We start from the raw sequence: 14079 nt of genomic DNA, 5'->3' as shown, positions 1-14079 counted from the left end.
AAATCTCTTATTTCTGATTAATAGCAGTTCATACTGTAGCGTAATGTGCCATCAATGTATCATTATTAACATGCTTGTAAAAGCATAATTATGTATTAAATTTGTGCATACTTAACAAGATATTTGATATTTATTTGAGTTTCAAATTAAAAACGAAATGGAATTTAAAATGTCGATTGGAAAGAAAACATCTCTCGTTCTACTAGATAAAAAACTGAAAACAAATATGTATCTTTTTTCAGAATTAAAAAAAAGTTTTCAAACTTTGGGTAATGGAGAAACTTGAAAACATATGAAGGTACAATTTATATACTATTTGTTGGATATATATTTAGCATATCGGGATTTTGCGGCATTTATGTCATTTCTTATTACATAGTATTTCTAATTTTAATACAATTATTAGAATTATATCTCAAAACATTATATCTTAAAACACCTATAATTTGATACTAACTTAAAATCGAAAATGTATCTTTTATATACACTTAAATGTTGAATACACAGTTCCCGAAAAAAAAACCCATGTATTCCTCAAAAGCATAGTTTCTTAAGTGTTTTAAATGAACTGATTATTTAACTAAAAAACATATGTTTTTGGTAATTTAGATAGGAATATTGATTCTCTATATTTGTATGGAAAGCAAAATTACGATTTTCATTTACTTTTTTGCTATCTTTAATTACGACAAATCATTTCACATTTAATTTTTGCTTTTTTGTGAGAAAAGCACCAGTCGTTAAAATCATCATTAAACACGTGTGTACTTTCTTTAAAGGAAATCGTAATAATGTCTAACGCTTAATTGAGCTTTCAATTGGAAAATTAAGTTTGCTCAATGTTTCTGAAATAAATTTCTGTAGTACTTGAAAAAAACAATTGTTATTGTTTACCAATCCGTACAAATGAATGTTAATTGTAATGAAATATATCTTAAACAGAGATTCAGGCAATATTTTACTGACAATAATCTGACCAGGACTTCATGGGGATAACTGTATAACCATAATAACTGTATAATTAAATATCTTAAACAAATAGACGTATACATGTATAAAATAAATAGTTATCAACAATTTGTTTTATATTTTTATGTTATCTAAGAAATGTATTATTTAGAAACAGATGATTTCAGAGTAAGGAGTTACATTTTATATTATTTTGCATAACATAACATTGCTCACGGTTAACCAAAAGGAAAACAATGTCTGTGTTGAATTGCTGAATTCACGTCGACCAAAACCTTTTAATGAGCCAGTTTAAATGAGCTATATAAATAAATATTCGAAATGTTGGTAGTCATTTTATGCTGTTGATACCTTTTATTTATACCAAACAATTTCAGCACTACAGAAAGAAATTGTTTTTCGGAAGTTAAGGCACATTAAGCCTAGTAAATAAACAATATTATTCCTTCCGTAGAACAGGCAAATATGTATTTTACCATGTTGAAGAATGGGTTAAAGCATGTCAAATAATTATGACATGAAGAAAATAGCGTTGAACTTGAAATAGTTGGTAACTAAGTCAGCAAAATATAAACAAAGTTGTATTTTGAGTCACATAATTTTTTTTATAAAATACTTAGATCAGTATAGCGCAAACAAAGCAAAGAATGAGTTAGATATATGACAAATATAATTATGATAAAACTGTTGGAAAAACGTTTACAAAACACCACAACTAAAACGTTTTTGAATAGTACTAATACTAATAATAGTAGGATTTAAAGGCTAAATTGGCCTTAAAATAGCATTTTGTAAATAAAAGCAATTGCTATTAAAGATGGAAAATGTGCTTACAAGATTATATGATATTTTTAATTGAAACACAGCTGCAATGTAATTTGAAATGTATAAAAATTAAATCTTCGATATTAATACAGTATCTCATTACAACATTTCATGATAATTATGACAAAATAGTTACTTGTATAGATAAAATTGTGTGAAATGTTAACGTATAAAAATGAAACCTAGAATATTCATCTCAATTCCATAACCGAGAAACATTTTGAATGCAACCTTTATTAAACACCAATAAAAACATATGTACATTTTGCCAGCAAGAAAGATAATGGTGAAGGAAAACAATATGTTATTGCCAATTTCTTAGCCATACATTTTAAAACCTTAAGTCAATTTCGTGGTAGAATGCGAACACCTGCATTATTTCTTTCTTAAAGTTAAATCACATATCAGGACAGATAACAGCTTTTTGATACGTCAAACTTTTATTAATATACCCGAGTGATCTGTACAAAATATCTAGAATTATACAAAATGTCCGATATGTTGTACTTATAAAATTACTGAAATTCAAACCATTATCTTAAAAGGCAGTAAGAAAAAATAAACAAGAGCAGAAAACTTTCCTAAATTTGCATGATTAATAATGTCATGATCTAATAAAATTTATTGCAGACCATCATTCTACTTTTTAAGTGATCTGTCCCTAAAAGGGAATTATTCGATTTTCTCGCTCTAATGTTTCTGAGTTTTAAAGAATTCCCTGTGCTAGTTAAATTTTCCTTCTTTGCCTTTGTAAATAATTAAAATACTCCCGGAAACATCTTAATAGTATTATCCAGAAACGTCTTTAATGTATAAAGTGTCTCTATTGAATAGTATTTTACTACGATAACAATAATGTTTGAACGTATAAGTGCTTTTAAGTCAAATAAAAAGAAGACAAGAGAGAAATATTTCAAGAGTTTTTAGACACAATTTTGCAACACAACATATATATTTGTTTAATAGAATTGCACAACAGATAAAGAAAATATTTACATGTCTAATTTTTTAAAAGTTATTAAAATCTTAATTCATCAATATTAGTTTCTTTTTGTTTTTAAGAAGAAATTAAACACGTTGATTATTAAATAACAATAATTGACCAAACAGCAAATAAAATAGTGATAAACAAAATCCCTAAAAGTAGCCCAACACGGCAAAATTGTAAAATGTAAACCTTCAAATATAAACCCAAAGCCAGTTCTACGATGAATGAATTGGATTGCGGAAAAAAAGTTGGATATCAAAACAAATACGTTATATTTGAGATGACCGAATATGTCTAGAGATTGTGACAGATCTAAGAAGAAATTTGGTTAGAAGCAATTTTGTAATCAAAACATAATCAGAGCAGAATGACGTGTAAGAATTATGGTAACTCAGTACAAAAACCTCAATCTGTGACAAACAAACGCCCTAAAGCTTCGATAATTTCGGAGAAAGTATGATTAAATTTTGTTTGTCTATTTCTCTACATGAAACAGAAAGTGTAGTTAATATATAAAACAGTTTGTTCGTTTGAACTGTAACTAGGACAGATTGAGAACAGTTCATGCCTCCAAGGCAACTAATCAGAGAAGATAATGATAATTTTATGCGTTGTTTCCTTTAAAAATAAGTAATAAATTAAATAGTTTTATGCGTGATTTCCTTTAAAAATATTGTTATGCTTATACATGTATATCTTTTATTTCTTTTTATATTTATGCTTCGTTAACAATGACTTTTATAATACAAAAAAATAATAACGTTCCGCTTTGTCCTTGGAATATATTCAAAACAATCTAGTGCTCCTTTGTTATAATTATCTAACTTTCAGGTCATCAATCTTTACCTCCAATCCAATATCAAAAGTAATGTTTCTTTAAAAAAGCATATTTGTATATATTTTTAAGATATCTAACAAAGTAATATATTCTTAAGAATATGAAATAATTTAATCTTTTTATTTTGTTATTACAGTTCAGATATGGATGCGGAAAAGGATGATGCTGCTCCTATCCTTGTTTATTAGTATTCCCTCTTCCCCAGCATTTTTGCAGGTCTTTCAGAAGTTGTCATACCTACGGAGATAAACTAGAATAATTCCGTTTGCAATGATTTAAAAATATCTTTATTGTTTTAATTTCTAATATACTTATATTCATTGCGGAAATTGTTGAAACATGATTCAATTTTTACGTGTGCAAGTTTTCCTTTTTCTAAACTCTTTCTTGTAGATAAAGATCACAGATTACTGACATTGGTTGACCTAAATCAGAGTAAAATGAACCGATATGACCTTAAATGACCCTTATATAAGGTAAGGCCGTTAATGTGCTTATTTCGAGAAATGTCATTGTTGTTAACAAAAGCTTTTAGTCTTAACGTTCAATTTAAAGTTTGTTAATTACATAAGCATTTGATATATTCATTCGGGTCAAAAAACTAAATTGTAACGGAAACTGTCGTGCCGTTTTTCATTATCATGAAATTATCTTAAACATTAATTAAAGGAAATGAAAAAAGGGGTCAGTGACATACACTCTTCGGGAGTAATTTAAGTTCATTAGTTCTTTGGCGAATACTTTTTAGCCATTAGTAAGGCAAACTTGTCGTTTTCTGAAAAAAGTAGTTAAATACATCTTAAGACAGGTTTGAACTCTTAGTACGGATATGAAGTTTCTGAAGTCTTTAGTGACATTTCTATTTTGGACGCCTACTTGAATATAGGATTACATAAACATGATAAATATATTCAAGCAGTAAACGGATAAGATAAATGGGATAGTTTTCTTTTCCCGACAACATCCTATACTTTTTTAATTTAAGTTTAAAGGGAAACTGATATAACAATGGCAACATGCATTAAAATATAAAATATTTTTCACATTAACAAAACTAAAAAGACCATATTCCGTTTGCAAGAACTATAACTGAAAATAATAATAATCATGTTTAATACTTATTATTACTGTCACTGTTCGCTATATAGTTAGTACCAATCTAAACTCTTTAATAGCAAATGGCTTTGCCCAACCTTAAAAAATGGACAAGTCCATTTTAGATAATTAGTGTGATTAGGGTCAAAGCGTTTGTAATCAACATTCATGCCAGTATCATCAACTTAAATGTACCGGAAATTGCCTTACCTTCGACGTTTTAACAATTAATATTTGATACTAATTACAGGAAGAAAGTCAGAAATCACCGACAACAAAGTAATTTCAACACGTTCTTACAAAAAATATGTTATTATCCTAATAAGGCAAGCTTGTAATTTGCAAGAAACTTTTCTTGACTTATATTAACAAATACATGACATCAAGGCAAAGTCAAAAACATTCCTAAACTTCTCGGATGTGCAAACAATAATAAAAAAATGAGTAGCCTGTAAAATATTGTTTACAAAGAACAAAAGTAAATCCCGACTTGTTTGGAATTCTGTCTGTCTCAATGTTAAAAATAAATAAAACGTTTTCTGGCAGAAAAATTGGTCTGATATCAGTTTTTGTATAATTATACAATGTTTTTAGTGTCGGCTGATGCTATTTACAGTATCTCAACTGGAGCCTGGTTAACAATTGGTGTTCAAATGAAATGACACAAAAACAGGCCATTAACAGCAAATTTCTTTTCGTCGTCTTTGAAAAAGATCTACATATACTTTTTACGTTATATACGTGATATCTCGCTCGTAGGAGTGTTGTGTAAAGCAATCAAACAGTTGTTCCTATGAGAATCTTTTTTGTTTCATAGAAGTGTAGATCATGATCCGCAGACGACTATTTCCTGAACTTAACAACTACGTAATTACAAATATACGACAAGCAAAATGTTAACGTTATCATTTGGATAAGACAGTAATTCAGCTATGACGAAACACTTTATACAGCATAACTGATTCTTTTCTGCATAGCATAGGAAAACTAAGTTCATTATTTTGTATTTAAATAAACGCAGCTTAAAATCAATTAGGAATACATATCGAGATAAAGAAATGTTTCTATGTTTAATGCATTTTAATTGATATTCTTTAACTTCGTTTTCATTAACAAATAATTGTTAACTTCGTTTTCATTAACGAATAATTGTTAGAATTATAGCAATTCAATAAATTAGTCAGTACATTAAGTTATTTAAAGTGTCATTATAGGCTTAGTTTGAAACAGTAAACTATTTCAATATATGTCAGCTTTGAATTTTAAAATAAATAACAGAAATGTCAATCACCATTTTGTGTGTTTATATGTTGATTATCTTGGTAGAAATAATCAGGAATAAAAAAACCAAATTATTGTTATCCAAACATGTAAATATATTTAAGCGCATTATGCTTCAGAAAACCTTTTTTATAAATTATTTCTCAAAAGCTTTATATTTTAGGTGTACTTTCAGATTGTTAATCATTTACAATTATCTGAACAATGTTTTCCTCCTGTTTCTTTTTGGCAATTATTATTTTTATGATAATTATGTATTTTGAATGGAAGTCAAAATACTACTTCGTTGACATTTTGTTACTTTTATGACAAATTAGTTAATATAAAGCGCTATTTTTTATCAAGAAACAAGCAGCTAGCATACTTTCACACGATTATTTAAACGTCATGAAGTTTATGTTGCCCTTTCTAAAGGAAATAAAATTGAATTTGTTTCTGAGGCACAAATGTGCATTTAATCACGTGAAATGAATAAAAAATATTTCGTTGATATAGACTTTTAATTACTCTTCGGAATGTTGTACTCAATTTTACCAGTTTGTTTATGGTAAAAGAATCGGTTTGAACGATTATATTTATAACATGCAGATTATGTAATAACTAATACACTTGAATTAAAAGTTGCTTGTAGCTATAAAGTCTGCGCATTGCCTTAACATTTATCATTTTCATCGGATTCTATCTAAAAAAGATGAGTGATTTATGCCTTTGAACTAATATTATAACCTGATATCCGTGCATTATTTGAATCAGAATTGGGAATATGATATACAGATTAAACAATTATTCCGGTAATGTCTTTGTATTTGAAACAGACAGCGAAATATGATTTATGGAGTTAACAACAATTCTAGCAACGTCTATTTGACAATAGAACCCCCACAAGCAATATAGAATTAATAAATTAAAAATTTATTGTTTATGCAAACATTCAGTATCATCGTAACTGATTAATTAAGTATGGCAAATAATAGATTAAATATTGTTTACCAATCTGTTCTTGTAAGAATTTAAATGCATAATGATGAACATGTACTTTTGAGTACAAGTCAGAATACAAAACACCCCCGTTTAATATTTTTTTGTTTGGATTTTACTAACTGACCGATTCACCTACAAAAAAAAAATCGTCAACGTTTCCGCTATAAATTATATAAAATAAGATAAAAAAGATCAACTTTTGAAATGTGAACAAACTTAATGTTTAGTTGTCTTAATGTTTTGTTTCAAGTAAAGAAAAAAATCTAAAACCGTCATTTTTATAGATGGGTGGGCGTATATCATTTTGTATATAATACAAAATAATTTGTTCTTGACAAAATGTACATTAAAATGAATTTGGACCCCCAATAAGATTTTCCATTAAGCATGTGATATACACAAGCTAAACACCATACACCTTTAATAACATAGGTCAATGTAGCAGCCATTGCTAATTATTTTTTAACATTATCTTAACAAATGTAATATAATAGAGTACATGTGTTCTGAAACGTAACTGCAAGCTATATTTATTATGTTTAAAGCACTTATGTCGAGTTTGCTTTTGCAGATTTGTATTGCAAAGTTGTAAAATTATTTCTAGATTTGGCAACGGTACGGATAACATTGTTTCAATATCGTTCCGTCTTTGTTTCTTGACACTTGTGGCTATTTAATCATTACTCATATTGTTATTCAGAGCACTGCTTGTTCATCTTATTGCACAATATAATGTAACTGAAAATAAAACACCACCAAAACGAATCTGCAATTGTAGCCACCGCTCTTCATTGCTTTAAGGTGAAAAAAAGCAATGTCATTTGCTTGTAAATCAAAAATAAATTTACGAGTAAATACCCAGTAACCCCATTCGTTTCTTCTTTAAATATTAATTATACGTCATTGGTAGTAAAAGAATATAGATAATTGATGTTACAGTATTGAAACTCATATCCTTTTCAAAGATATATTGCTTAAAGCAACATAACCTATATTTTACATTCACCTGAGCAGTTAGTATCTTATTGGACCATATATTAAAAGTGAAACCTTGGCCACCTGAATATCTAAATAACTTTAAACTGACAGTAAGACATGCCTGTTTCTTTCAGAACGTTTAAAATTTTCATAATAGTTTACAAATTAATACTATCAATTGTTTTATCAATCATTGATATAAGGTAATTCTAATACCATACTTGACCAATTTTATACTTAAATACAAAGTTTGTTGTTAAGATCTTTGTTTGTCTTTGAGTTTGATTTCAAAATTTGTTTCGTCTATGACTAGAAGATATCAACACTTCAAAAACCATACATATGACTACTCAAACATCAAATTAAGCTTGTTTGTCGTTCCAGTGGAATCAGTTACATCGTAATCATGTTTTCAGCGAAACAAAATCAGATAATGGAAGCAGCAAAACATATAACACATCTTCAAAGGACAAAACTAAAGAATTTTTGTTTTACAAAAAGTCTAATCATTTTTAGTATTATTTGTGAAGTAAATCACTAATGCCCCGGACATCCGTTCAATGGTCTTAGTTAGTGTAGATTATTTTCAATTGCTTACCTAAAACGCTTTCAGGAAATGATGGTGGTTAAACGTCTTATACTTCCGCTCGTATCAACGACTTAAGCAGAACTTTACATACATTTATAAACATACTGACATATCAGTCAATGAGAATCATTTTACAATGCATTTTATGGCACGAAGGAATGTGGAGTTTAGTCTTAAAAGTATTATTCACATACTATTTAAGTTTGTAGTAATGTTAATTGCAAACCTTAAGATTTTAACATCATCACCAATTGACAGTTCAGAGGAGATACATTGTTACATTGTCTTATAAAATATTTAAAAACACATTTATTTAGAAAATACTTATACTAACATATTTAAAAACACATTAGAAAATACTTATACTAAACTAATCGCTCAGTTTTAAAAGTTATGTACATATAACAAAGAGCAGATATACATATCATACAAGGATTATACTTTGTTACAACAGCAAATATCATATCTAAATCCCATCATTCTACATTATTTTCTAAATAAATACGCTAAAACGCAACAATAAAAATGATATATACCTTCACAATCAAAAGATAAATGCTCACAAATAAATCCCGTCACATATAGTAAATTGTTTTAATCATTAAATTTCCTACGTTATAGTCATAGTTCAAGAACTCTTTTGTTTTCCAATAAAAGATATCTATGCAGGCTTCACTACTATATACAAACGCATTAGCCACAATAAGACAACTTTTGAGAACTATAAAATATCTGAATGATTTGGGACTTGACATTTTGGCATTGATGCAATCACAGATAATTGCATGCCGATAAAATAATACATAAAGTAGCAATAATAGTATGACGGGGAGATTAAAATAATGATGTCTTTCTCCTTAATAAGAAATCTAAATCTACTATTGAACTGTGTCTAGCTCATGACTATTTCAAATGAAACTTTTGCAGGAAAAGAGATACAAAACGTTTTGTGGAGAAAAATAGCTTAATTTGTTAAGGCTTATATCTTTATCATTATCCCATTAACAATGATGAATAATAAAAAGATGATATTTTACAATGGAACAATATCCTGTGAGTAATTTGTATTTACAATATACAAGAAATAGAAAGTTCATCGCATTTATCGATGGAAAACATTTTTAAACATCATTTCAGATTAATATATGAAAGCGAATGTTTAGAGACTATATTAAAGAAAATACTTTGACCCTATTTCCAACATCAATTTTGATTAAGCATCAAATAAATAGTAACATCTTTAAAGAAAGGAATGATATTTGTTCTTGACAAGTTGAACTAAATATTTTTATTTCCCAAGGGATGACAGCACAATATATGAATATAGAATATTACTTGAGTATAAAAAATCGTACATATTTTTGTATATGGTTTTCTGGGGTTTATTACTTTGAAAAAACATCATCGAATGAATCAATTTAATTTTTTCTTGAAACACGTACGCAAATGTTTGTCACGCCAATATTTCGTGATACATTTAGATGTGGAGATAATTGCGTGACTTGCGCCAGCAAGAGTATTCTTGAATGTGGATTTCTTTCAATGAAAACAGAATATGATTTCACATTAATGTTATAAATTGTAAATTGCTCTGAAAGATACATTAATGCATGAACATGTAAACAATTGGTTTATGGTGATGAAACAAATGTCCTAGAAAAGCTCTTTTATTTCAAAAGACAACAAAAGTGTATAGTTCTACAACTTACACGCGTTTTCCAAAGACGCTTGCAACTAAAAACATGGATTTGTGTATTTATTAGTCATATTTCAAGAATAATATCCGTGTAAATTGATTAAACAATTTTATTTAGTTTATCTTCACCGTGATGTACACACAACGTGGTGTTGACATCATAATTTACTAACACATCAATCATAATGTGCATTTAGTTCTGCTCAATCTACTTCCAATCAGTTTGAAATTAAAAGGTACGTTCGTTTATGAATTATTACAGTCAAGTATTTTGTTTACCAGTTTATGCATGTTAACAAATAATGACGTAAAGAAAAGATGCATTGTCTACCCTGATACCCCGCAAAACTTTTAAAAATAGCAGGGCAAACTTGTCGTCATGATCGTTCCATGTGATAGTCATTTTCTTATGTTAATTTTTATATTTATTTTCATTTATTCAAATAAAATCCTGCCAAAATTGCTTAAGATGTCTCAGGAATGAAATTTTCTTAAATTTTAGAAAAATATACTTCATTTACCGCAGAAAAACAACGCAAAAATAAATTTTATAATAGCAAGAGTAGTTCGGACACACCAATTATCCGGATATGCCATAGGCATCAAGTAAACATAACTTCTGTCAAAAGTCTGTAACAAATGTGGCGATATATCATACATCGGGTCTAAATAGACGACAAACTGGATTCATAAGACAATTTATAATCAATAATCGTCGACTTGTTTCTTACTTACACGCAAACAAAAACAATAATATCACCAGAAACAGTATCCCCTCATGACATATGTGACAGTAATAGGAGCTCATTATATTTTGTCATTTTTTTGTTTTTGAAGATTATTGTTTTAAAGTAACAATAGTAAATTCTAACACTAATGGAGATTTATCTTATATAAACAAAGAAGGCCGGAAGCGTGATATATTTCACAACAATGTACTCGCCGTTCTTATCCCCCCCTCTGTTTTTTTTAAAACCGACACATTGACGGCGACATTTTGCTTTAGAAATCTGAGAAATAAAAAAACTATTTTTGGTGAATTTTGTTGTGAAAAGTATCTAGAATGAAAGAATATGGTCTAATTGAGAAAAAATCCGAACACCAATATCTTTAATTCAGTCATTAACGCTGTACAGACATTCAAAGTGTTGTTTACTTGACGTTACAATATAGCACCAAACAGCGCGTGTAAAACAGTAATAACAAGTACGCTTTTTCAATGTCGCAAACTAGTTATATTTCACATTTATTTCCTTATACATACTCTGTTTCTCGCTTCAAAAATATATAAAGAAAAAAAATAAACATACACAAATTTCATCAACGTTTTCAAAATTCATTATTCTCAAAATATTTCTTCGTGCATTATGTATAATTAAGTATAATAATGCATGGTTTTTCGTTCAAATGCCTCAGGCCTGTCGGCCTTCGTGATTACATTCCAACGCATTTGAACTCGAACCGTGTATAATTCTACAACAATGCACCCAAAGATTCTTAAAAAACGTCAATAATAACATTTCAATAAGATATCTATTAAGTAAATGTGTAATACCAAATAAGACATTTCAAAGTTATTGGAAACTTTCGTCTTTAGCTTTCTTATATATGACAACTGAAATTTAAACAAAACTTAAAGTTACAAGATATCATTCGTGTTATTTGAGAAAAGCATTTTCTAGTTGTGACATTTTTGGAAATTTCATATTTTGAATATGTTAGAGGCTCACTTGCACCGATAACGTATTCAAATTGCTTTCAGCCATTTGTTTATGAATTTGTATATTTATTAGTCGATATCATTATTTATAAACTAAAAGTTTATTCTCAGATGACTGTTATAAGAATACCAATTGATATATAATGATGCCAAACACGCCCTTAATAGCGAATTTCATTTCTTTTGTCTTCGTAATAGACCTAGTACATATACTTTTTACAACAAATGGGTGATATTTCGCTCGAAACCAGTTTTGTTTCACAGAAATAAAGATCATGGTCTACAGATGACAATTTCCTGAAATTAACAGCTTCGTTATCAGCACAACAGTAACGTTATTACTTGAAGAAGGCACTTATCCGGCTTTGAGAGTAATCTGTTTCTTTTACATATGTTATAACGGTTCTCTGTCAGAGAGCATATGTACCTAAGTTCCTTAATTTAAACTAAAAGCAGCTCAATATCAATTAGGAATACAAGTCGAGAGAAAAAAATATATTTTATGCTTAATGCTTTTGAAATTCGTTTTCGTAAAGAATTCATTGTTAGAATTTTGTAACGCTTCTTCAAATGTTCCAGTATTTCTTAATTAAAATATTTCAAGCGTTACATCCTGCCTAAAATGACATAGCAAAAAAACTAATGATTCAGTACAATTATATTAGCCTAAGATTAAAGCTCACAGAAAATTACGCTAACGATAGCCCAGAAGCATATTGTCAATTTGAAATTGTTCAATAATGAACAACATTATTCTGTGTGATATGTTGATTATCTCAGTTGACATAATCAAGAAAAACATAATCATTCTTCATGCAAAAAAGTAAAAGAGTTTGATTATGCAAAAGTATTAAACAAATTATGTTTATATAGTTTGGAATTACTCTTTAGAATGTTGTACTCAATTTTAACATCGAAATACAAATGTAGTTTGTTAGTGGTATACGAATTGGTTCGAACTAAAATATTTATCACATAAAGATTGTAATATTTGATTATAAACAAATGCTTGTAGTTTGCGCATTGCCTATACATCTATTATTTTATATGGAAAGATAAAGCAAATCTATCTAAAGACTGAGATAAATGATTTATGTCTTTGAACTAATATAATACCTCCGTGCATTACTTGAAACAGATAAAGAAATATGATATACAGATTAAACAATAATTCTGGTAATGTCCATGTTATTTGAAACAGATAGGGAAATATGATATAAGGATTAGACGATACTTCAAGCAATGTCTTTGTCATAATTAAACCCCCACAAGCAATATAGTATTAATAAATTAAAGTTTAATTGTATATGCAAACATTCAATATCATCATAACTGATTATTCTAGTATGGCAAAGAATAGATTTAATATATTGTTTAACAATTTTTTCTTGTCAGAATTTAAATACATAATGATAAATATGTAATGTTAAGTACAAGTCAGAATGCCAAACACCCAGTTTAATTAACTCTTTGTTTGGATTTTAATAACTGACAGATACACCTGAAAAATCGTCAACATTTTGCTTTGGTTATCGAAAAAGACCAACATTTGGACATCAATCTGTTTAATGTAAACAAACTAAATGTATTAGTGGTCTTTAAGTCTTTCAATTAAAAGAATAATCTAAAGCTGTCACTTTTATAGATGGGTGGGCTTATATTATTTGGTATTTTTTGGTACAGAATACAAAAATATTTGTTCTTGACAAAATGTACACTACAATGAGTTTGACCCCCATTGGGATTATCAATTAAGCATGTGATATACTCAAGATAAAAACCTTATTCGGTTAAGATACCTTTAATTACAAAGGTCAATGTAATGGCTATTTTTTTTTACATTATCTGAATAAATGTAATATTATAGAGTGCATGTGTTCTGAAACGTAACTGCAGGGTTAATATTTTATATCATAAGCACTTATGTCGAGTTTCATTTTGTAGATTTGTATTTCTAAATTATTCTACGTATTTGGCAACGAAAAGATTTGTAAATTTGTTTTCTTTACATGTAGATTATCTTATTAGATACCTTTTTCGATCCTTTCTCTTTGTTTTTGTTTCTTGACACTTGCACCAATTCCCTAATTACTCGAATTGTTATTTAGGTATATGCTTT

General features: G+C 28.3%; 1 protein-coding gene across 3 annotated transcripts in view; it reads right to left on the bottom strand.

Annotated features, from left to right (window-relative positions):
- LOC132725779 (soluble guanylate cyclase 88E-like) overlaps positions 1-14079 on the bottom strand; it is a 74997-nt gene that overhangs the window by 38410 nt on the left and 22508 nt on the right. The window contains exon 1 of one of the 3 annotated variants that reach the window (XM_060710961.1): positions 9081-9185. The exons of the other annotated variants lie outside the window; for them this stretch is intronic. The gene's annotated coding sequence lies outside the window, so the exon portion shown is untranslated. Of the gene's footprint in view, positions 1-9080; positions 9186-14079 lie in introns of those variants that run through there. 3 annotated transcript variants of the gene reach the window in all.

The sequence above is a fragment of the Ruditapes philippinarum genome, unplaced genomic scaffold (assembly GCF_026571515.1).
Source record: "Ruditapes philippinarum isolate M1 unplaced genomic scaffold, ASM2657151v2 ctg2237_1_1_1_1, whole genome shotgun sequence".
NCBI lineage: Eukaryota > Metazoa > Mollusca > Bivalvia > Venerida > Veneridae > Ruditapes > Ruditapes philippinarum.
This window is presented reverse-complemented; position numbering and strand designations above follow the sequence as displayed.